This window comes from Lissotriton helveticus, chromosome 4_1 (assembly GCF_964261635.1).
Source record: "Lissotriton helveticus chromosome 4_1, aLisHel1.1, whole genome shotgun sequence".
Taxonomy (NCBI): domain Eukaryota; kingdom Metazoa; phylum Chordata; class Amphibia; order Caudata; family Salamandridae; genus Lissotriton; species Lissotriton helveticus.
In genome coordinates, this window is record NC_136063.1 from 1557716194 (window position 1) to 1557742633 (window position 26440).

Sequence of the window (26440 nt, forward strand, 5' to 3'; positions counted from 1 at the left end):
TTAGTTTAACATTACACAGGGCATCTCCACTACACAAGGCCTATACCCTTTTATTACAATGGGGGACATCCTAAATTAGGGGAGCAAAAAGCGAAACATTTCTGGGAAAAGGGCCAAGTCCCACACTATCTCACAGACATTTATAGACCCCTAGGGCTGTTTCAGTGTTACTCTGCTGATGCAATTGGTGTGCGTGGTTTTCATGTTTCAATTGTGGCCAATGCATGTGACCGCTGTGGCGGAGCACGCCTACCACAAGTTTTAAAACTGTAATGCACTACTGCGATGGCAGTTCCCATTGCCTGCAATGACATTCGCATAGGCGGTGTCAAACCGCGGAGGCATGGTGGTCTGTACCGCAATCCTGTATCATTCAACTGTGGACTATGCTTGTGACTGCTGTGGTGGAGGATGCCTACCACGAGTTTCAAAACTGAAACGCACTACCGCAATGGTGGCTCTCATTGGCTTCAATAACATTCGCATAGGCGGTGTCACACTGCGTGGGCCAGGTGGTCTCTACCGCAATCCTTCATCATCCAATTGTGGCCAATGCATGTCACGGCAATGGTGGAGCATGCCTAACACACCTGTAACACATTTTGCAATAGCATTATCGCTTTGCAAATCGCATCACCGATCACTATACATTTACCTAAAATTACATAAAATTATTTCACCTGATTGTAAAGTGAATTTAGAGTGTGACATTTAACTTTAGTATGCCCACACGTCATGTCAGTGCACATGATTAAATGCAATGGTATGACTTTACTCACATGTCAAAATTCATCCATTTGGGCATGCATTCAGATTTCATGTTGAATTGCTTATCATTTTTGTGAACATGCCAATGTGTGAAATGCCAACTCTTTCCACAGTCATGATGGAAAATAATGTGCATATATCACTGTATACAGTGCTGTATTTATATTGATAGTTGTCCAGCTTATACTCACTGTGCTCATTTAGTAATGATGTTGTGCTTAGTGTGACTAAAGCAAGACGGTTGTCCAGTGACAGCAGCAAGTTACAACTCCGCATTAATGCTGTTTGCCACATGTGCTGTGTCAGCTACCCACAGGGCTGGAGACACAATATGCAGGAGTGTACCACATACCATTCTCATATTCTGATTTGGATTTGAAAGTAGTTAGTATGTCCTCGCTACATGAAAGACTACAGGAGATCAAGGTGTCTATGCATGTTGTGGTTGTGTTAGTTATTATGTAAGATGTTTGCCACATCTCCTCTCTGACTCATTTTTACATGTGTCCCCTGCCACAATATGTAGGAGATGGCCACCTTTGAATCGGCCTTTCCCAGAGCTGGAGAAAATGGAAGAAGCCGACATCATTAAGAAACTCCATCTGAATCTCCTTGCCCTTCAAGAGCTATGTGCTCATTTGGAGCCCAATTTGAGGCCTCGCAGAACATATCCAACAGCTTTGACTTCAACAGTAAAGGTGATGGCTGCCCTGCATATTTTTGCCACTGGATCGTTTCAGTACAGTGTGGCCACTGCAGGTGGGATGTCTCAACCTATGTTCAGCATGGTGTTGTGTGATGTCCTGTCTGCATTGTTGACCTACAAGGACAGCTACATTCACTTTCCAAGAAGAAATTAATTGGCAGATGTGAAGGGGGAATTTTATGACCTCGGTCACATACTTATGTTGTTGGAGCCATTGGTTGCACACATGTTGGCCTAGTTCCACCACAGGCACGTGACCGCATCTACCGTAACAGGAAGCATTACCATTCAATTAACGTGCAAGTGGCATGCCAGGTGGATATGATTATCTCCCATGTATGTGCTAAATTTCTGGGTTCTGCACATGACTCCTACATACTGTGTAACAGCATCATCCTACAATTGATGAAAAATCTTCATCCGGAGCATACATGGCTTGTTGGTGAGTGAGCGGTGTCAAGTAGTATGCTGTATGTGTTACATGTTGTTCTACTCAACTATTTCTATTACAAACTTCGTCTCTGTTTCTCACAACTAGGTGACTCTGCTTATCCCAACTGGCCTTGCTTGCTGAGCCCACTGAGGAATCCAGGGACGCCGGGAGAAGCCGACTTCAATGATGCCCATTGAAGGACACGTCGAGGAGTGGAGCGTGCTTTTGGACTTCTGAAGGCTAGATGTCGGTGTCTGGACTAGAGTAGTGGTGCACTACTCTCCTCTCCACAAAATGTGTGTCAGATCATAGTGCATCTTGCATGCTCCACAATCTAGCCTTCTGCAAAGAGATCAACCTGATTCTGGACGATGATAAGAAGCAAATTCCCCCATCTGTAAATCCACACATGCCCAGTAACAATGAAAGTGGAGAAGAGGAATGTGTTGACCTGCATCAACTTCTCATCGCCAACTACTTCCTTTGAGTGCAAGTTACCATTGAGCAACTATGACGATGTCTGTTGGCTTTGCTGTTAGTGGGGAAGCATAGATGATATGTTTGGATGCTGGCTGTTGTTGGCTCACTGCTAAGGGCTGATGTGTGTGCCACAGTGTTTTTGTTTCCACTTACCTCATATCTATGTTGATGGTGGTGGTCATTCTTATGTGTGATGAATCTTGTTCGGTGTTGAATAGGGGTATGTTGTTGCTGTAATGCCATCATATTACAAGTCAATATCATCCTCGTGTTTCTTTCTAGCTTCCATCAATATCTTGTCACAATCAGAGTTTGTGGTACATTGGAATCAGAATTGTCATTGTTCATACTGAGATAAACATCGAACTGACACAAAGCCATAGGTGTGTAGCTAGTGTTTATTTTTTATTAGATTGTGTTAAATTTAAAGTGAAGGAAAGGTAATTTGTGCATAGTGAGTGTATGAGTTGTCAGTGATGGTAAAAGAGACAAATAGAGTAGTCACCACAACAATGGATTTACAGTCCAACAAACTGCTGCCATCAAAATGGCAATGTGGGACTGGATGATCAACAAAGTTAATGTTCAGTGCAACACAGGTGCCATCATGGTTGGCTCAGAGACTTGGCTTTGGTTGGTGCTTTGCCAGGTGATCCTCCTTCAGTGTTTCTCGGCCGTCCCCTCTTGCGTTTGGCAGGGGGGCCTCTACTGCAGGCTCATAGGTGTTTGAAGAGTCATTGTCTTTCAGCTCACCCATCTCCGTAGCGGCAGCTGAGCTGGTGGGAGTATCAGCAGGCTGGCCACTAGGGGGGGGTGAGCCATCATTTGAGCAGCATGTAGGTCTACAACTTATCCCATTCGTGTGCCTAAGGACCTCTGAAACATGCGGAGCTCAAGCAGTTCTTCTACAACCAGGTCCATCTGGCCCTGGTTCTGTTGGTATGCACCAAGGACTGTTGCAATAGTGGCCAGGGCTTCTGTCTCAATGTCCCCATGTGATTGTCCCCAGTTGCCCTCCCACCTGCCCTGCTGACACAGACCTGTGGTGTTGGCTGTCGATGCACCCTCACACTGTCCCCGGCATCCTCGGCTTGTGAGGTGTTGATGGTAACCACTAAGCCTGGGACAGTGTTGCAGGTAGCGGTAGTGATGGTGGAGGTGGCTGCAGCACAGGTCGTTGTAGCAGGGGTCAGCATAGTAATTGTCACTGGTGTGTTGACAGTTGTAGTGGTGGTTGGGACAGTGAGGCCCTGAGACGGAGTGCACCCTGGAAGGCCTGAGGGGCCAGGTTGTTGCTCCTCATCTGTGAAACATAGAGAATCAGCATCAGAGAGTTCATGTTCCCGGGGGGGAGACTGGCTCTGCTGGTTGGTGTTGTTTTTGCCAGCTATTGCTTGTAATCTCCTGTTAAACAGAGGTTAGAATGTCAGTAAAGTAAGCTCCACAACCTTGGTGACCCAGTTTTGGATGTTTCAGTTGCTAGGCCACACATCTTCCATTCCAATCACTTGGTATTGAAAGAAGATTATCAGCATCATGACATGATGTAGAGGTACATAAATTACTTGTTATTATTGTGACATGCAAATAACAATTCATACAGGGGGTGGTGATGGACAGAGTATCTGAATTAAGCAGAACACTCCTACCCAGTCAAAAGATCAGGGCTTGATCCATCACCGTTTTTTAGCTCACTGCACCATCCCAGCTCAGAACCTGGCTACATGCAAATTAGTCTGACCCTGGCCCAATGCATCATGGGAACAGGGCAGACCAAACTACCAAGCCAATTCTTTACTGGAAAGGAAACAAGCTTCCGGGGACCGGTTTCTGGCATTACAGCCGTCTTCGGCCCGGCTTGCTTGAATCCTGATGGTGCAGTGAGCAAGGGACTCACATCTGAGCATACCCTTCCACACTTGTGGTGGCCAAAACGATTCATAAAGGGGGTGGTGATGGACAGAGTATCTGAATTAAGCAGAACACTCGAACCCAGTCAAAAGATCAGGGCTTGATCCATCACCGTTTTTTAGCTCACTGCACCATCCCAGCTCAGAACCTGGCTACATGCAAATTAGTCTGACCCTGGCCCAGTGCATCATGGTAACAGGGCAGACCAAACTACCAAGCCAATTCTTTACTGGAAAGGAAACAAGCTTCCGGGGACCGGTTTCTGGCATTATAGCCGTCTTCGGCCCGGCTTGCTTGAATCCTGATGGCGCAGTGAGCAAGGGACTCACATCTGAGCATACCCTTCCACACTTGTGGTGGCCAAAACGATTCAGAAAAGGGGGTGGTGATGGACAGAGCATCTGAGTTAAACAGAACACTCCTACCCAGTCAAAAGATCAGGGCTTGATCCATCACCGTTTTTTAGCTCACTGCACCATCCCAGCTCAGAACCTGGCTACATGCAAATTAGTCTGACCCTGGCCCAGTGCATCATGGGAACAGGGCAGACCAAACTACCAAGCCAATTCTTTACTGGAAAGGAAACAAGCTTCCGGGGACCGGTTTCTGGCATTACAGCCGTCTTCGGCCCGGCTTGATTGAATCCTGATGGTGCAGTGAGCAAGGGACTCACATCTGAGCATACCCTTCCACACTTGTGGTGGCCAAAACGATTCATAAAGGGGGAGGTGATGGACAGAGTATCTGAATTAAGCAGAACACTCCTACCCAGTCAAAAGATCAGGGCTTGATCCATCACCGTTTTTTAGCTCACTGCACCATCCCAGCTCAGAACCTGGCTACATGCAAATTAGTCTGACCCTGGCCCAGTGCATCATGGGAACAGGGCAGACCAAACTACCAAGCCAATTCTTTACTGGAAAGGAAACAAGCTTCCGGGGACCGGTTTCTGGCATTATAGCCGTCTTCGGCCCGGCTTGCTTGATTCCTGATGGTGCAGTGAGCAGGGTATGCTCAGACATGAGTCCCTTGCTCATTGCACCATCAGGATTCAAGCAAGCCGGGCCCAAGACGCCTGCAATGCCAGAAACCGGTCCCCGGAGCTTGTTTCCTTTCCAGTATAGAATTGGCTTGGTAGTTTGGTCTGCCCTGTTCCCATGATGCACTGGGCCAGGGACAGACTAATTTGCATGTAGCCAGGTTCTGAACTGGGATGGTGCAGTGAGCTAAAAAACGGTGATGGATCAAGCCCTGATTTTTTGACTGGGTATTAGTGTTCTGTTTAACTCAGATGCTCTGTCCATCACCACCCCCTTTTCTGAATCATGCAAATAACAAGCATTTGACTTGTACAGATAGTGTGTTTTCAAGGACATGTCACTATCTCCATACTTTGTGCACATCCACTTTGTTTTATGCTTGGATATTGTAGACTTTTCTGAGAATTTGTTTTAGCTATGCCAAATCTTCACAATTTCATTAGTTAATATTGATTTTAAATAATGTGGTTTTCCTATGAGACTTCATGCTTTCAAACAATGGGACTTACATATTGCATTGTGTGCTTTGCATGAGTGGGCTCTAGTTTTATTTCTCATCTGACTTTGTGATTCAAAGTGTAATTGCTGTGCCATTTACATGTGCTTAGCTGCGGGCGCATCAGATGTGACATTTTGATCTGTACAGAGTTGGCTAACAAGTGAGGGGTGTGGTGGTCATATATCTCCATGCATTGTGAGAAGGATGACAGGGTGCAAGCGCTGACTACCTATCTGTTAGGTGGCTGGCAAATGATTCTGGGTGTGGGGAGTGTTCTATCCTGCTCAGCTGCCCGGTGGGAGTTGTAGTGCTGGCTGCCTGTCCACCCCCCGTTGAGAAGGCTACCTCCCTGTAAAGTTGAGCAGAGGAAGGGAATAGGTTACACGTGGCTCTTGGGTGGGGTGGGAGTTCGAGTCTGCTCAGCTGTGAGTCAAGGGTGCCTCGTGGGAGTTGTAGTGCTGGCTGCCTGTCCACACACCCCACTCCCTGTTTAGAATGCTACCTCCCTGTAAAGTTGAGCAGAGGAAGGGAAAATGTAACACATGACTCTTGGTTGGGATGAGTGTTCCATCCTGCTCAGCTGTTAGTCAAGGGTACCTGGCAGGAATTGTAGTGCTGGCTGACTATCCACATACCTCCTTCCTTGTTGAGAAGGCTTCCTCCCTGTGAAGTTGAGCAGAGGAAGGGAATAGGTTAAACATGACTCTTGGGTGGGGTGAGTGTTGCATTCTGCTCAGCCGTGAGTCAAGGGTACCTGGTGGGAGTTGTAGTGCTGGCTGCCTGTCCACACCCCACCTCCCTGTTGAAGAGGTTACCTCCCTGTGAATTGGAGCAGAGGAAGGGAATAGGATACACATGGCTCCTGCGTGGGGTGAGTGTTCCATCCTGCTCAGCTGTGTATCAAGGGTGCCTGGTGGGAGTTGTAGTGCTGGCTGCTTGTCCACAAACCCCCCTCCCTGTTGAGAAGGCTACCTCACTGTGAAGTTGAGCAGAGGAAGGGAATAGGTTACACATGGCTCTTGGGTGGGGTGAGTGTTCCATCCGGCTCAGCTTTGAGGCACGGGTACCTGGTGGGAGTTGCAGAGCTGGCTGCCTGTCCACACACCACACCCAGTTGAGAAGGGTACCTCCCTCTGAAGTGGAGCAGAGGAAGGAAATAGGTTACACATGGCCCTTGTGTGGGGCGAGTGTTCCATCCTGCTCAGCTGTGAATCAAGGGTGCCTGGTGGGAGTTGTAGTGTTGGCTGCCTGTCGACACATCCCCCTCCCTGTTGAGAAGGCTACCTCCCTTGTGAAGTTGAGCAGAGGAAGGGAATTTGTTGCACATGGCTCTTGGGTGGGGTGAGTGTTCCATGCTGCTCAGCTGTGAGTCAAGGGTGCCTGGTGGGTGTTGTAGTGTTGGCTACTTGTACACATACCCCCATGGAAATATTGCTAACTACATTTGAAGTGGATCTGAAGAAGGAAATGGTAGATATGTGAAGCATGTGTTGGAAAGAGTGTGTTGTACATAAGTGCATTTAGGTCTAGAAAGTGTAGCTTTATAGTTGTGCAAGACAGCACGTGACAGTGTGATGGGCTACATTTGTTGGTACTTACCAGCCTCCACTCCCCCAGCTATTCTTGTGAGAATCTTTGGATGCAGTATGGCAAGCACCTTCCCTTTATTTATTTTTATTTAGTTATCAAGGAGAGAGAGAGGACTAGGTAGCTAGTCCGTATCCCCAGGTCTATTATCTATAATCAAGAGAGGACTAGCCTATTTGTATGTTATACAGGACTCAGGCCTGTATGGGGAAGGAAAATAACTGTTTGTTTTCCTTATAAAGCCCTCACCCACCAACCTAGTTGGGGGCATGCTTCATCATCGGACCCACCCAGTGACACCGAATGTGTCCCTGGTGTGCTTCAATGCCTGCATTACAGCAGAGCAGGTATTTTACTGAGTGTGCAGTGGAGGTGATGTGAAAGTGAAAGTTTAAAAGCTATTCAGTGGTCCCAGTACCCAGGGGGTTATCTTTATTGTCTGGGCCTCTGATAGCCATAAAAGTCAAAGTGATGGATGTAGGTGGATTGATAGTTAGGAACTCCTGCATCCTGTTGGTGGTCTACATGTTTCACCCTGGCCTTTCATTAATACTGCCTTTCCTCAGGACCGAAAACTATGTGAAAGTGGGATCTACACTTACAGTGAGTGTGTGATCTAAAATGTGTTGCATGCGCTAAGGTGCCAATACGTGTGGGAGGGTGATTCCCTCTCCAATCATTAGCTTGCGATTTGCAGCAAACAGCCCTATAGATGTTTCCAGCAGCGGTCCTGACTGACATGGAGGATCAGGACCCTTTTGAAACCTGTTCTGCTGCAGCAGATCTCCAAGCTCAGCTGTGAGTAAGGGTGTCTGGTAGGAGTTGTAGTATTGGCTACCTGTACACATACCCCCATTGAAATATTGCTAACTACATTTGAAGTTAATCTGAAGCAGGAAAAGGTAGATATGTGAGGCATGTGTTGGAAAGATTGTTTTGTACATAAGTGCATTTAGGTCTAGAAAGTGTAGCTTTATAGTTGTGCAAGACAGTACATGACAGTGTGATGGGCTACATTTGTAGGTACTTACCAGACTCCACTCCCCCAGCTATTCCTGTGAGAATCTCTGGATGCAGTATGGCAAGCACCTTCTCCTCCCATTCAGTGAATGTTAGTGGTGGCATGGGAGGGCCACCGCCAGTCCCCTGGTCCGCCTCATGGTTCATGTTGGCATGGGTTTTCACCCTAGTCTTTAGGTTATGCCACCTCTTCTTGATGTCATGCTGTGTGCTCAGGGTGGTCCCTACTGCATTGACTTTGTTGACTAACCTTTCCTACATTTTATTTTTTCTGACTAGTGGTGTCTGTTGGACCATGCTTCCAAACAAATGTGGTTCTACTCTAATTATCTCGTCTACCATCATTGACAACTCATTGAGCCATGGTGTGAGATGTGCAAATAAGTGACAAGTGCATGTAGGAAGCGGATGGTGGAGATGTGTGAGGTGTGTATTGGTAGTGTTGGTGTGGGTGGTTGTGATGGTGTGATTTATGATGAGTCGCCTCTCCTTTCAGCTGTGGTGTATGGCCCTTCATTGCTGGAGTTGGGCAAAGGATGATGGTCAAGGAAGGGGTTGGTTTTATACTCAACTATGTGGGTGTGTCAAAATGAGGTTTGCCTGTCAGGTGTGTACTCCATGTTGACCTGGGATTTGTTTGGTTTTCAATACCATGGGGCTGTATCATTGGGGTGTGTCAGATTTGTTTAGAGGCAACAGAAAGAGCAGGCACACTTGGAGGTTTGTTGTGTTGGTGCATTCGACCACCATTCTTCTTTTCGTGCGACTGCAGCGGTCGGAATGCAATGATCGTTCCAGCTGCTCTACCATTCCTCCTTTCACGCGACCGCAGCAGTCAGAAATCAATGATCGTTCTGACTGCTCCGCCATCTTATCATAATTTCACGTGTGATCAATCTGCGTGAGCATTGGCCTTTTTAGTGCTTTCCGCAGCATTTCCGTCTGCCACGGTCGGATTTTCTGGTTTTCCAGACATAGCGGATGGATTATTGTGAAATCTGACGGCCGCTGTCGGATTTTACATTCATTGCATCGTAATGTCATCACCCGTTTTGCCACGGAACATGCAGACGTTTTTTTCCGCAAGCATGGCAGTCGGTGGGCTTTTCCGTCCGCCATCATAATAACGCCCTTACTAATTGTTTTCCTTTCTGGGATGTTATGTATCTTGCTCTTTCAGTCATCATGTCTGAAAATAGTATATTTGTATAAAGAAGTACAATTTACATTTTTTCCACACATTTATCATTTACATATAGAATTAAGCAACTATTTGTTATTATAAATACATACATATAGGTTATTCTTAGATGTTTCAAACTATTTTGCAACTTTTCCTTTGGAGGTGTTTTAATGTAAAGCAGATACTTTATTTTCTGTGGGAAGAAGAAAGGAGCATCAGTTTCATTTTAAATGTTTCTTTGTTGGTCATTTGTAGAGGTTGAGGTTTTTAGGTTTCATTCTATTCAGTTTTAGTGGGAGTGTCATTTGTTTAATACTTTACATATACTTTATTATTTATGGGTTATTTTCTGGTTTTCTGGTTTGTGATCAATGTTGTTTTTGGGAGGTTAATGCTCTTTCGAAGTTTTAATATTTTCCTTTAGTAGCTATATGTAAAGAGACAGAAGTTGGATAGTGTTTTCAATTTGGCATTTTACAATTTTAATATTTTATGAAAATTAAGTTTCGGTTTAAATGTATTTGTTACCTTCTTTGCAAGGTAGTTGTCAAGATGTATATATTTCTTTGTTCATGGTCTGGTCAGAGAATACAACAGAGGTTCCACATCTTGCAGCTTTTTTACTTTTTGCGGTATTAAGTTGATAACATTTGTTCTGCCCTTTATATAGTTGATTTAATTGTTTCTGTGATTTTATTGGTTGTTAGTTTATAGTTTGACTTTATTGGTTAGTTTAGTTTTGGTTTGAATAATTGTTATCAATTATATCCTTCTTTGGAAAAATGCTTATTTATGTTCTATTAATAATGTTTGGTAAGTAAGAACTAGAAAAACCACCCAAAGGGGGAACACATTGCCACCTGCCTTTATTTATATAGAGAAGGAAATATATTGCTACAATATCAAGAATTTAATGAAAACCGGCATGGATCGAGAATTCAAACAATACACTATTATTAGTCCTTTTATAGTTTATTGGATCATTCAGATATCCTATCAAAAATGTAGTATATAATAAATATTTAATACAACAGTAAGTCTGCCAAAAAACATATATGAAATTTCTTCTTTTTTTCCTTTTTTCGCCTTAATATTTTCTGTCTCACCCCACAGCATTCACACTCAGTCACTCAAACCTCAGGCACCAATCTCGCTCTGAATAACTAATGAATGTGTATCCATTTTCTAGTCTCCGCGGCCTATTATGGATAATATAAAAATGCCAGGAATCCCAGAGGCCCGCAAGGGTCCCGCTCACTTTTTTTATTGCCCCCTGGATCTGGCCCAACCGAGGGCCTAAATTAGACAAAGCGTGGCAGACTGTAATTCATTTTATAAAAAGAATTCAACCGGATTCGCAGATCCACTGCGACTCTTGCCATTTTGTTTATGCTCTTTTTGGGTCCTGGTCTAGGAGCTCAGGGTGTTTCTACTCTGCCCCTTCTCTTTTTTTTAATCTTTTTTCATGTGACTTGGTTCAACCGAATCACAAGCTGGTTGACAACACTTCCTGGTTTGAAGTGTTGGCAGCCAATCAGATCTCAGTTCCAAGATCATGAGGGTTTGCAGATCCACCACGGACACAGTTGTATATCTGAGAAATCTTTAAATTTGTCAGAAAGTACTGAACGGTTTTACAAAATTTAACAAAAAGAGTGCCTTACTGCCAAATGTGGTGTAATTCCGTTCAGCAGTTTGTGCTGTAGCCGTATCTAAAGTTTCCTATGAAGTGCATTGGGACCCCCATTTTTCTCTGACCCCTCTTGATGTTTAAACCCCAAAATGTTCAATGAAGTAGCTAAAGGGAGCATCAAATTAGTTTTTAAAATGTTTTGAAGATTTGTCAAACCACCCCAAAGTTATTGGCAAATCAAAAACAGCTTTTTATTAGAAATCAGGTCCTAACTACAAGTACCTACTGGCAACCGCCAGTAGGTAATATATATATACATTTTTAGATGTTTGCAATGTATGTAAGTTATTTTTGCTCATATTGTTATGTCTTTCTTTTTTTGGAGAAGTAACAATATTTTTGCTTCTGATAATATTGTTTCAAATATAAGTAAAAATCAAGAATTTTTACAGCAATATATGTAGTCTTCATGTTTGTGGTTTTATTAGTTAAGTATAGGAAGGTGATATTTTTGTTCACAATATTTCTTTTTTGATATTTTTGTACATCAATATTGTGAGCATCGATATTATGTCAGTGATCCATTGAATACTGAAAATAGTAAAGTTAGACGTTTGGTCTAAGTTTACCTTTGTGAACACCGAAAAGTAGTAAAGTTAGACTTTTTGCCTAAGTTTACCTTTGTGATACCAAAAAGTAGTAAACTTACAAAAAAGTACAAGTTTACCTTTGTAAATCGGGCACGTAGAAGTTGTCTTTTACCCGTCTTTACAAATGCATTAATGTCTGCAATTTGAGCATGTCTATTCAATGCCTAGTAACGTTTGCTTCTTGAGCAGTATAAAGAACTTGTTTATATTGATGGTTCAACCAAACCCGATGTAGGACCCAAGCACCAATATTTGCCGATGTGCACCTCCGGTCATGGTTTGATGTTTGATGGTAAATTTCAGCCACAAAAAACTTGCACTCAGTCATTGGGTGACAGCACTGGACAGTTTGCTGAACTGCAAGCATTAATTCTGCCACTGGTTTCCCACACTATAGCGTGTGCTTTGTATTATTGTGTCCAGTCTTTTAATGACAATTTGCATTATTGGCACCAGAATTATTTCAGAGATTCCAAAGGAAACACTATAAAGTATAAACTGCTTTTGATGAAGGTAGCGGACCTTAACCCCTTCGATGCTCATGATGAGCTGGACTCGTCATGGCACACAGTGGTCGTGTGCTCATGACGAGTCCAGCTCGTCATGAAACATCGCCCTGGAAATCCCTCTGGTGCGGGAACCAGAGGGATTCCCTTTATGCCAAAAGAGCCTCGCGAGCTGGGAAAGAGCTTCCCCAGCTCCCGAGAATCCCCCCCCTGGTTTCCCTGAAATGATCATCGTCGTGCACGTCGCACTGATGTCATTTCAGTGAAACCAAAACTGAAATGAGCCAAAAGGCTCATTTCAGTTTCCCTTTCTACGTGCTCAGGGGGCTATCTCAGCCAACTGAACACGTAGAAAGACGGGAGAGGTATCGCTGGAAAAGAGAGAATCTACCACTATATCCCAGGGTGTGAAAAAAGTGATTTTTTCAGCTACAATTGAGGTTTGCAGGGGATTTTGGGTAAAAAAACTTTGGGGGATACACGCAAGCCACACCTCCCTGGAATCTCCAGGGTGTCTAGTGTTCAGAAATGTTTGGGATTGGTAGGTTTCCCAAGGTGGCCGCAGAGCACGGGGCCAAAAACCCAGGTGATCCCCCTGGAAAACCAGGTTGTTTATCGATACACAATTTTGATGTCGCCTCACTATGTTTTGGGCCCTTGGCTGTCGCAGGTACTTGGGCCGCCCACAGGAGTGAGGCACCATTTTTATCAGCAGACCCAGGGTAATGCTGGGTGGTAGGACATTTGTGTCAGCCCCGTGATGCCACAACTTTCCCACACAAAAATGTGTGAAAAAAAGTGATTTTTTTCAGCTAAAATTGAGGTTTGCAGGGGATTCTGGGTAAGGTAACGTTGGGGGATCCAAGCAAGCCATACCTCCCTGGAATCTCCTGGGTGTCTAGTTTTTTAAATGTGTGGGTTTGGTAGGTTTCTCTACGTGACCGCCGAGCACCAGGCCAAAAACCCAGGTGACCCCCCTCGCAAAACCAGGTTGTTTTGAGATGGGCAATTTTGATGTCGCCTCACTACATTTTGGGCCCTTGCCTGTTGCCGGTACTTGTGCCTCCCACACAAGTGAGGCACTGATTTTATTGGGAGACCCAGGGGAACGCTGGGTGGTAGGAAATTTGTGTCAGCCCCGTGATGTCACAACTTTCCCACACAAAAATGTGTGAAAAAAGTGATTTTTTTCAGCTAAAATTGAGGTTTGCATGTGATTCTGGGTAAGGAAACGTTGGGGGATCCACACAAGCCATATTTCCCCAAAATGCCTCCGGTGTCTAGTTTTCAGAAATGTGTGGGTTTGGTAGGTTTCCCTAGACGGCCGCCGAGCACAGGGGCAAATTCCAGGTGACCCCCATTGCCAAACGTGGTTGTTTTGTCATAGACCATTTTGATGTCGCCTCACTACGTTTTGTGCCCTTGCCTGTCCCAGGTACTTGGCCCATCCACAGAATTGAGGTACCATCTTCTTCAGGAGACCTAGGGGAATGCTGGGTGGTAGGATATTTTTGTACCCAAGTGATCCCACAACTTTCCCAGACAGAAATGTAAGAAAATTTTTATTTTTTTCAGCTACATTTGAGGTTTGCAGGGGATTCTGTGAAGGAAAATGTTGGGGTGATTAACTCAAGCCACACCTCCCTGGACTCCCGTGGGTGTCTAGTTTTCAGAAATATATGGTGTCTAGTGAATGGATCCCGGCTTAGGGAACACCCTCCTGGGGCGATTCACAAGCAGGGATCCACTAGGGAAAGGTAGCATTTGAAAGAGGAGATGCTCCACTTTCCAACGATACCCCTCCCATATGTTTCAGGGCTTGGGGGCTGAGATAGCCCCACAAGCACTGAAACAGTTAAACTGAAAATTATTGTTTTTGGTGTAATGAATTCAGCGTGCCATGGCCGCGATCGTCATTACAACAAAAAGAAAAAATATGCCTCGGGATGTTGGGGAAGCTTTTCTACACCTCCCAAGGCAAAAAAGAAGAAAGGGAAATCCCTCTGCTGTTTACAGCAGGGAATTTGTGCAAGTATGCTCATTATGGAATTGTTCCATCATGAGCACACAAGCACTTGTGTTCATAACGGAACCATTCCTTAATGAGCACAGATGGGGTTAAGGTCACCATCGGTGATGTTATTGTACCTGGGTTACATTCTGACGATTGGGATGTTAACACTTTTAACTCTATGCTCTCTGAGCTGGAAGATTATACTGTTTTTGAAAGTTAAGACTTGTACCTTACTTCTGCTAATTAAGTGAAATTGTTTGTTAACATCATTACGCACATCATTATTTACATAGAGCTATGGTCTAATGCACAATGTTTAATTACACACAATGGGAACATTGTCCAACTGCCCCAGATGGGAGTTCAGCAAAAAAAAGGGATAAAATCACATATTTTTCTGGCCATGATACATTAGACCCAAAGTCATTCTATTTTACACTCATCCCGACACCACTGAAAAAATATATGCTGACACAAACCAAGTTCATATATACAGATTTGTTTGTTACATAATTAGCACTAAGGCTATGAGTACTGGGAAGATACCATAGAAAAGACACCTTATTTAAGCATGCTTGATTCCAACACAAATGATTTTTCTAAATGACACAGTTCAACAGACTACATGCCTGGGGCCTGTAAAAATGAAAGACATGAATTCACCTACTATTTCTTTCAATGATGGTATTGACAATTGGCAATATTTAGTCAATTACAGTGAAGAATAGCTCAATGATATGGTACATTCATCTCCACACTTTTCTGTCCAAGTGGGTGGTTATTGTGACCAGTGGACACAAATGGTTGTTATGCCCATACTTTAAATTCCACATCTGGGTTTAAGGCAAGCAGACCAGACCCTTGCTACTCCCAATCTCAACATTCAGAGATAGTCACCACCTATTTGGTGGAGAAATTGTGCCACTGTCTGCAGTTAAACAACATCTCCCTCTCTTGTCAAATGAAATGTATTGATCAGATTTCTTGTTGGGTCCAAAGTCTCCACTTTCTAAAAGCTAAATTTATGTCACTTACAATGAAATGTGGAAATTGTTACAAATAGAAGCTGCTGCATGTTTTAGACAAATTGATCAAGATAATTTGGATAAAGTACTTGCTGTTGTAGATAATAATATTAGTAGTATTTTGTTTCTTGGCTTTACAGCTTGAATTACATTGTGTTGTCGGTTTTTGATAATATGCAAGTTGACATGTCTTCATTATACCATGGGCAAAGTCAGCTTAGATCTATTTTGCTCTTTAGTTAGACACTTCAGGTATTGAAATCTGGCCGAATACCATGGTGTTATCTAAATTTTATGCACCTATTCTTGCCTTTCAACCTAACACATAAACAGAAACTCATGGCAAAAAATGATGCTACTTATATAATATTACATTTTAGGAAGTGAGAACAACTGCCTTTCACAATAGCTGAAACACCTTCCATGATGTGGTTAATTTACAGCGATATATCTTTGCCAATTTCAACATTCCAAAATACATCTTGTATGAAACATTTTCCATTAGTAAGATATGAACTGTTGAGAGTGGACTATAATCACAAATTATGGTCACTTCCATTTTCTTACTGATGTGAACAAGTGGACACAGAGGTATTCCTTACTTGAAATGAATGCAACTTTTCTGTCGGCCACTCACTTATTTATAAACATATTAGCATTAATGGAGCATGTAACACCTTGGCAGCAAATTTGACCTGTTTCCTAAAAGGAAAACCAACCCCTTCAATTCTTCCCTAAATAATTGTCCTTTCCAATAGAGGTTATTTAATGTTAAATGACCAAGGTCTTTTTGGGTTAAGAGTTTATATTCCTTATGTCCTTTCAGTTTCACAGATAGTTACTTGCTTTAGTAACATGCTTTTTCCTCCAACACAGGAGGTTTAAGATGTTTCCCAGTGGCATTGCATTTTAACATTGAAGGGTCGATTTCAACAAGCTAAGCAGACTCAAAGCCTTATTGTTTCAAAAAGAAGTAGCATTAACATCTGCCTGAGAAACCTATGTACTACGGGTTGCATGGACATCCAGCAAAATACATTTGCTTATAAGCGCCATCCTCCCATAGCATTTTGGTGAGCTTGGGTATTGCAATTTTAATGCATCTAATACAGTACATTCTAGAAACTATTTGGAGTTCGATCGGCCTTTACACATTTCCTATTTTCAAGAGTTTTCATGGCATTTCCTTTTTGTTTTTCCTCATTTCTGGCATTATGATTCAATTTTTGCTGCTCCGCAATGGATGCTCCGCTTCGAAACCCACTAGTCGTGGAGTTATTATGCAATAGCAGTGTGTCCCATTAGATATTGCACTAATGTATTATTGTAATATATATTTTGTGTATGCCCAACTTCTCGTGATCTCACTGCTTAGACGTCACAAACAATCCAAAACCAACAATAACAAGTATGAAGGAGCATATAGTTGTATAATCAATATAGCTCAATTACCAGCATTAGGACAAGTTCCACGCAATGCTGTAACCACAATTAATATCCAATTAAATTCCTCTGGAGTCTTCCATGCGTGTTCAAATCCACTTTATTGAAGTTTGGTAGCATTGGAGATGCAAGTAGTTTGCTTGTGATACACAAAATTGACACTGATGAATGACATTTAATAGGTGGTACTATACCACCCAACATATATTCATGAACCTTTTCAGGACACCTGCTTTTTGACATTTCTTCACACTAGGAAACATTAGGAGTTGAAGAATAACCCAACTCTGAAGAAGTCCTCATGAACAAAAAGCATTCGCTGGGCTGATGTCCAATTGTAAAAAAACTTCAATAAAGTGGATTTGAACTGATGTATAAGACACCTAAGGAATGTCCTAATGCTGTTAATTGAGTTCTATTGATTATACAACTGTATGCTCCTTCTCAATTGTTATTGTTGGTCATGGAGTTACCACCAATCCAGCTGTGCCATGAGTGCATGATACAATTCTTTGGAACTCCACTACTCCAGAAATTTAACATTGACTGGTAGTTTTGTTTCAGACCCGCCTGGTTTAATTGCCTGCAACCCATGTTTCATTGCCTCTGGTGTCAATTTGAATGGGCACTCGATGTTTGTCTTGCAATGAAATTGACTGTTCCTACAGACATGGACGGATTTATGAGTCCAATAACTACTCATTTTTGGAGCTGTCTCATGAACTTGCAATTGATTCAAGACACCTGGTATGAGACACCCACTTTTTGGGAAATGGATGATTTGGCACCAAGACATTCGAGCTCTAGTTGCATCTGCCTAGTGATTGCAGCACATTTGCTTCATAATAGGCTACAATAGTTTCAATAAATGTATTGTAAATTTTCTTTGTGTCTTTCTTCGGACATGCATGAGTGAGTTATGAAAGGGAACATTCTGTGTCCTTGGTTCACTTGGGGACTAGAGGGTTATATTTGAGATTTCTAACATAACCTGTTACTCTGGGAAGGTTAGGAGTTAAGGTGAGGCAGTGTGAGATAGACAGGAATGGGTTGACAGGCACTGACACCATAGAGAGACACCAGCACTACACTCTAACACCCTGTCTTCCTAACACAGGGTTCTGCTTACCATTAGATCTGTGTAACATCCCAGCATGCCCCAGCAGTGAATCCATCACTGCACCCACCTGCAGTGTGGGTCCAGTTTTGGGAAGGCCTCTAGAAGCCTATTGTGTCTACTGGCCCTTGGGGTCATTCCTGGGTTTCTGGATTCAAGGCAAGCAGGACCAGTCTTCCGTCAGGTTTTTCACGCTGCAGGGTACTTATTCTGAATCTCCACTGGTCCAAGAGTATTCTGAGAGGTGTTTTGGGGGTTTAACTTTTATGCCCAGTGCCAACCTGTGGTCATGAGAAGCTCCTGGCCACCCCCTAACCAATGAGGTAAAAGCTCCCAGGGCGACCCTACCCACTTTTGCATTTCCTGTGTCTTTTACTGTAAACTATCCAACAGTGACTTTCTCTTTGAAATTCTAACATGGACTAACCCTTCATTCCCTCATCAAAGCTACCTGCGCCCACCCAGAATTGTGCCAATGATAATGGGCAACCCTCTCTTGAGGTCACTCCAAGCCAGTTCTGAGTCAGGTCCTTATCCCACAGGGGTTGGAGATACACTGTTTAGGAAGACAAAGAGAGGCTGGCCTATGTAGTGAGCTACGTCTGTTAGTGACTGGTAAGTATCCTTTAAAGCTCAGGAATGGGTGGGACACAAGCCCCCATGCCATCCTGCTCAAGGAATAAAAACACCTCTCCACAACCAAGCCTTTGGCCCACTGACTGAGAGCAATGCATACAATGCCACAGGATAGCCATTAACAGACTGGTGACTCTTGACACTGGAAGAATTACATGTTTGGCTTAGACAGAGAAATTACAACTTTCTAAAAGTGTAATTTCACAAATAGTCATATAAAATCTGTCTTGACAATCATTTTAGATTTAAAATTACTATTAAAATAAGTCCTCAAGTCATAGTCCTAGCTCCTCCCAAACTGAGGTTAAGCATTATAAATTGTTATAATGTAACCCAGTATTTTACTATAGGAGAGCCAGCCTTGCCACATTGAAAAATGACTTTGTAGGTTTTTCACTGCCTGAACAAGTAAAACTTTAAGTATGCATCTCCTCTTTTTTAAATACCATGCACCCTTCCCTATGAGCATTTAGGTCCTACATTTGGAGATGACTTAGAAGAATATAAAAAGGAAGGTTTGGTGGCATGCATGTGTCGTTACAAAAATGAGCATCACACATTCACCTTCGAATTAACAATCGTAAATGTATTCAAATAAACACAGAACAGAAATGAAGAAATGAAGAAATATGGCGTCTCTCCTCTGGACAATCTGTAGGTCACAGACTGCAAGACAAAAATCCAGATGAAAAGGTGTGACTTGCGCTAATCAATGGACAGAGAGACAGTGAAGGAGAGAGAGAGAGAAAGAGAGAGAGAATGAGAAGGAGAGAGAGAGAAAGACAGGCAGAGAGGGGGAGACAGGGAAATATGGACAGAGAGAGGGAGAGAGGGGGAGAGAGGGAAAGACGAACAGAGAGGGGAAGAGGGAGAAAGACGGACAGAAAGGGAGAGAGAGAGAAAGACAGACAGAGAGGGGGAGAGAGACACAGATAACAGAAGAGATGGACAGGGCTAGAGAGCGCTGACACTGCGCGCCCATGGCTCATTGCTCACCTGCTGACACTGTTGTGTCTCCAACCACGTGCCGGTATGTTGTGCTGTTCACCAGGTCCCACATCTGAAACAGATCCGTCATCTGAAACAGAGTCCAGATACATGAATGGCAAAGTACATACAATTGCACACATCATTGCCTGTCTGCCACTGCGCACACAGGCGGCTGCACCCCAGCCCTTCCCGCCACCCAGCGGTGCATGCCCGCCCCTGTGCACCCAGGCCTCACTGCTCACCTTCCGCCACCGGCATGTGGCAGTGAGGTCCCACCATGTGCCGGTGCAAGCCCCAAGCCCCGGGCCCATGGACATGGCATCCTCAACATCATGAAGCTCTGCTCCGCAGACCACCAGGTCTCACATTTGATTGTGGGTCTTGATTTCGCCGTGGCAGAGGACATACCTGTACACCCGGCATCATCCCAGGCTGCACACCCGCTCAGCCCTTGTGGTGCCACTAACTCTGTGATCCAGGATGCAATGCCCCATGGCGGTAGGCCCGCGCTGCCTGCTGGCTCTGGCCTACACTGCGGTCCAGCAGGGCAAACAAATCCTGAGAAGCTAGGACCACCGGAACGGGGCATCAACGCAGGCTGCATACCCGCTCAGCACCGAAAGTCACCGTCCCGTGGTGGTGTGCCTGTGCTGGCCGCAGTGTATCCGGTGCCACCAAGTCTGTGCCATGCAAGTGATGAACCCTATATGATTGGGTATCATGGTGTGGATGCGTTCATGTTACCACCGACCCGGGGGAATGTGATGTTGCAGGCCCTGGGCCCCATGCCTACATGAACACCTCATGGATACAACCAGAGGGAGGTTGGAAATGGCGTTGAGCACGTGCACCCGGCCCTTTTTATTGGCATGGTCACAGGTCCTTTGACGCGGGTGCTTGATGGGTGTGGTGTGGGTGTACACCAACCGTGAGGGAGTGGCTGTGGCATGCTGACAACTAGACCTGTGATCAGCAGATCGCAACAGGGTAGACCTGGGACATGCAGCGTTGCCGTCCACCCCTGTGGGTGTAAGCGGAGTTGGCTAGCCTGGCATATGCCAGTCCAGTGTAAGGGTTTGAACAATGACCCCGGGGCTCTGGGCGTGGTTCCGTACAGGGCTGGACAAGGAAGTAACTAATGTGTGTGTATCTGTTGTTGTGTCTGCGCCACCCGGACCGCATTCGGCAATTTGTCACCCTGTGACCCAGCCACATGTACATAAGAGGAATTCACTGAGCCTATATTCATCCATACTTCCACTCTTGAAAGACCATAGACATGACACATCTGTGTGATTAGGAATGTTTAATGCACATTCAGTGGAGTGTTACATTTGGAGCAGTACAGTGTCGTGCAAACCCCACATGACGATGTTGGCCCGTGGAAGTCCAGCCAGAGTCCTTCAGGGTAAGACAAGTCCAAAGGAAGGGGAAGAGTTTAGTCTGCAGTCTGATTGCTGTGTTATTGGTGATCAAACAGAATGTGGCAGTCCATGTCGAGGTCCAAGGTGAGTGTCGCAGAGTACATTGGGAGAAAGGGGAAGGTGATGATGCAGAGGGCAGAACTAAGCAGAAACAGGCCAAATGGTGGAGATGAATGCTACTGCTTCCTTCTTACCAGTAAGGCAGATTCATCCGCATCTTCGTCTTCTGCTGTTTCATGTGCCTCACATGTGGATGGTGGTATTCTATCTCCTGCACTGTGTGGCAGTGACACCTCAGGGGCCGGAGGTGGAATGTCTGCTGCACTCTGTGGCACTGACACTTCAGGGTGCAGAGATGTGGATGTAGTGGTTGCAGCAGCATGCGTCAGTGCCAGGCCTTGTGGCAGCAATGCCATGAGGATGGTCTTGAGGTCATTGAGGAACCCAGTTACCACTCGCTTGTGTGCAGCCGTGGCAACCGCTCTTCCCACATTCGCACGCTCCATGGTCTCCATTAACCTACGCATGTTTTGCGACTCCTGTGTGACATCGCTAGAGCCACTCTGACTGGACAGTTGTTCTTTTCTCTGAGTCATGGCTCCAGTGATGTCAGCCATGATTCATTGGAGAGCATGGAATAGACTGTGGGTGTCTGTTAGGGACCGTGAGTGGTCCCTGATGGGACTTAGACACCCACATATGGCACCTAGTTTGTCTGCCATGCGGTCAAAGCCCACCCGCACCTATTCAGCCAGCTGCTCCTGGCAACCCAACACACGGCATTGGAAGACCATGTGCTCTTTGTGGGGGTCCTGGGAAGCAGCTGTGGTGATGGGTGCTCCCTGCCGTGTGGTCTGTGCAGGGGTGGGGTCTCCTCGTAGCAGCTGGGCTGCTATGCTCTTGGAAGTGGGCTGCAGAGGCTCTCCACGATCTGCAAGAGGGTATCAGAGTTGAAGCTGTGGTGGTCCTCTTCATCATCAGAGAAGTATGGGTTGGGCTGCTCTGCAGGAGGTGTTTATTCTCCCTCTGCAATGTGAAGGGGAGATGCAGTTTGACATTGTGTTCACATGTATATTGTCGCATTGTACATGATTTCATACAGACTGCCTGACTGTGTACATTGTGTGTTTGTACTTGTACATTATCAACTCACATTTCCTTGCAATGTCAAATGTGATTGGCCAGTTTCTACACCCAGTCGGCATCAGTTGTGTCCTCTTTTCTGTTGTGGACGTGTTGCAGTTTGTACCACATTGTTGTCAGTGTTGATGTGCTCTGCCTGTTAAGTGTGTGTGCTGCATTTCGGGGGAGTCACCCCAGCAGCTCTGATTTTGCTGCCCCTTCTCTATTGCATGTGATGTGCCTTTGACTTCTGTGCTGTGATGTTGCATACTTGGGTACATTGGTCTCTTGGTGGAAGTTGGGAGCTGGGGCATGGTTTGTCCGCAGATGTACTCAGCTCAATTGTACATGTGTGCCATTGTGACCATCTCCCTGTCCCCCCAGTCCCTGGTCATTACTCACCCTGGTGCTGTTGTGTCCGGTCATGTTGAGCAGTGTCCGGTCCCCAAACTCCTGCCACCATCTCCCCACTGATGAAAATGGACACCATTTCCTTCATATCGTCCAGCTCCTCCTGTGGCGCAGGACTCCCACCTCCAGGCTGCATTCCTGCCTTCCGGTGGCTGGCAAGTTTCAGCTTGGTTTTGCGCTTGACATCATTCCAGCGCCTCTTCCCCTCTTCCATTATCCTCTTCAGCAGTCCCACTGCATTCACTTTGTCCACGATGGACTGCCATAGTTCATTTTTGGTTGCCAATGACACAGTGGAGGTGACAAACAGTTGTTGATGGTGTTCTACCACCTTCGTTAGCAGGATACTGTTTACCTGCGGACTGAACCGCATCTTCCTACTCTTCTTCTCCTTGGCCTTTCCTGACCCCAAGGTCAGGAAAGGTGGGGTTCTGGTTCTCCTCCTTACTTGCTCCGGCAACATCCATTGTGCTTCGCTGTTGTTTGGCATTTGTGTGTTTTTTTTTTACTTTTATGGTGATTTTTTCCACCTGATGAGTGTGAATTGCAGGCCTTTGCTCTTTTTTTATCGCGATTGTCCTCATCGCAGCTTTTTTTGCGTTCGTTTTGCATTTTTGCGGCGTGGCATTGATTTTAACATGGGCATTTGACGTGTTATCTGGAGACTATCAAATGGTACCGCCGTGTTGTGAATACTTAGTTAACATGCCATAATTTTCCCGCGATAGGCTGTGATGTTGACAGTTGCATTAAGTTACTTTTGTGACAGTTATCACACAGTCTTGAGAATATCTCCCAGTGTGGTTAAACATATCTCTTGTATTTCTTTCGCTGGTATTTCACCAGTACATTAAAGATAAAATAGAATCCACCCTCGTAAGATAGGCAAAAAAAGAAAGCAGGGTCTAGAGTTGCATGTGTTTCCTACATTGGTGTGAAGCACTGAGGGCCCGATGTAGGTAGCCCTTTACCGATCGGAATCGGCCGAAAATACCGTTTTTCGGCCGTTTCCGATCGGTAAAGGGCTATGGAGATGTAGGGGCACATTTTCGGTAATTTTACCGATTCGTTATCATTACCGAATCGGTAAATTTACCGAGTCGGTAATATTTACCGATTCGGTAATGATAACGATTCGGTAAAATTACCGAAAATGCAATGTAGGTAGCCTATGTTCCGGCAGCACATGGCTTACAGAATCGGTATTTTACCATGGAATACAAATCCATGGTAAAAAACCGATTCCTGTGTACATGCACATCTGTGCATGTACACATGTGCCATGTGACAGACAGACGTGCCCTTAGGGCATGTCTGTGTGCCACATTGCACACATGGCCGTTTTGGGGGTGCTAGAGGGTGTCAAAGTGACACCCCCTGCACCCTTGTGAATTCTTTAATTACCGATTTGGTAAATACCGAATCGGTAATGCCTAATCATTCCTATGGGCTTCAAAGCCCATAGGAATGAATGGGCATTACCGATTCGGTATTTACCAAATCGGTAATTTAAGATTTGTTAAGGATTCGGTAACGAATCCAGATGTTGGGACCTACATCCCATTTACCGATTTTTGAATACCGAATCGGTAGGATTCGGTATTTCAAAATCGGTAAATGGGATTTACCTACATCGGGCCCATAGTGTTTTTTAAATACCCCTCACACACCAAAAGGGCCCTTGGTGTCATGCTTCATCATAGGGGTCTTCACGTCCCTCTACGGAACGCGGTGTGCTACTAACCAACGAATATGCAGGAGCACTGATGTATTCACTATGTGTGGTGTGTGAGAGTAGTGAGTGGTAGGGTCGGAAGTGAATGGATAAGTGAGTGTTAAAAATTACCTGGCATGTGAGGGCTAAAAAGAACTTTAATATACCTCCGTGCTGGTATTGTTAATATTGTGTGATGGAGGTTTTGTGTATTTAATGTACATAACCTCCTGCGTGCATCAACATGTTTCAAAGTCTAAAGCTTCTTCTTCAGGACGGGTGCACAGATCCCTACCCTACTCATATTCGACAGACTTATACTGTCTAAACATAAATAATATTATGGGCTGAATTTCGCCAATTGTGCCCATTATGCTAATTGGCCTGGAACAAGGTGCTGCCTTCAGGGTCAATTTGCTAAATGGAACCAGTGGCATCATGAGCCTGCGAGGATGTTGTACTAACTAGCACTAAGCGTGGAGGTACTCCCTGCTTGCAACGTTCCTTCCGCGGCAGTGAAGACAGCCTCAAGCACTGCAGGTAGGTTCATGCCTACTCCCTTCTAACGCTTGCCAGAAAGCTTTTCAAAGGGAAGAGTCACAAATGTAAATTTACACCACAGTACAGAAATCAAATTTAGGTTTTCTGCCTAATGTAAAATTATGAATTTATCTTGGTGGAATCATTTATACCCATTAAAAATCCACTGACCAAATAATTAACCACTTGGCACTGCTAATCTCATATCCTGGTAGTAAAAGCAACGAAAATCACACCAAATAAAGTGTGACAGTCTGAGAATTGTCTTTTGCTCTTATGTTTCATTTTGTTACCTGCTTACTAATAGCAACTTCAGCATGCTTTACTGATGCAGAACTCGACACAATTTGTAATAAGGCAGTGATTCTAATAATCCTTCTAACGAGCAGCGTCAGCTAAAAACCTAAGTTGGTTGGGATACTTCAGATGCGTGTTCCACCTTAGCTCTTTAATCTTCATGCAATGTAGCATGGCATGCTTCGTCTGCCAGTGAAATTTGTACACTCCCTTAGTAACTAATTAAGTTTTATTAGAGCTTTTCAACAGTGTAATTAGATATTAAGGGAGTGTATGTTTTATGTCAGAACTAAACCCAGCTGGTGATGGACAAGCACACTTTCTCTGCCAAATATCATGTCGTTACTACATAATTGATTTTCGCCTCTTAAAAAGCGATTGTATCACGATTTCAGAGTATTTCGAATCAAATCACTAGTATGAAGCTATATAATTTTCTCAGGTAGAGCTTTGTGAAGTTTTCCATTCTGTTTTTATTATGCATAGTTTAGCAAATGTCTACCAACTGTTGTTTCTCTTTGCTCTATAGACCATTAAAATACATACGCCTTTATAAACAAAATCCATCCAAATATTTTAATTTTTAATGAAGTCTCTGGAAGCATTTTATTTCATTTGGCCTCACTTTCCCATATTTAGCACAACTGCTACTCTACTTTCTTATTCTGATACTTGTACTGCTCAGTATTCTCAGTTATATACTGCTACATCAGGGTGAGGGGCAGAGTGGCACATAGTGATTATTAAGTCCAAATACAGTTCAAGAAACTGCTCACTGACATTGTGAAATCCTCAAGTAGTTTTTGCATTCCAACTAATTTTCAGCAAGTGCTGTTAAAGTTATTTTGTGTATTTCAAGTGTGCTAGTTTGCTGTTAATCAAAAATAACTACTGTTTTCTATTCAATTTTGTTTTTAGTACCAGCCCGGAAACTTTCAGCGCTCACTCTTCCCAGTTTAACAAGTATTGCTTAATTTGAGCCAGTAGTTGCAGGTGGCGCCCAGACTCTGACTCACAACAAGAGAGAGAAAAACAGTAAAGAGTGGGGAAAACGGAAAAAGAAATCAACAACATTGGTGGAAAGCGAGGGTGAAACACAACTTGCAAAAGTAAAATAAAGAGCCAGTAGGATTCTGGAGGTGGATTAAATAGCACCCGCGGCACGCGGAGGGAGTTGCGGTGGGGCAGGCAGGCGGTGGGGGGAGGGGCAGGGTGGGGGGTGATAAACACCGTAATCTGGATGATTGCAGGTAAGTAAACATTTAAATTAATAAAACGAATTTCGTAGCGC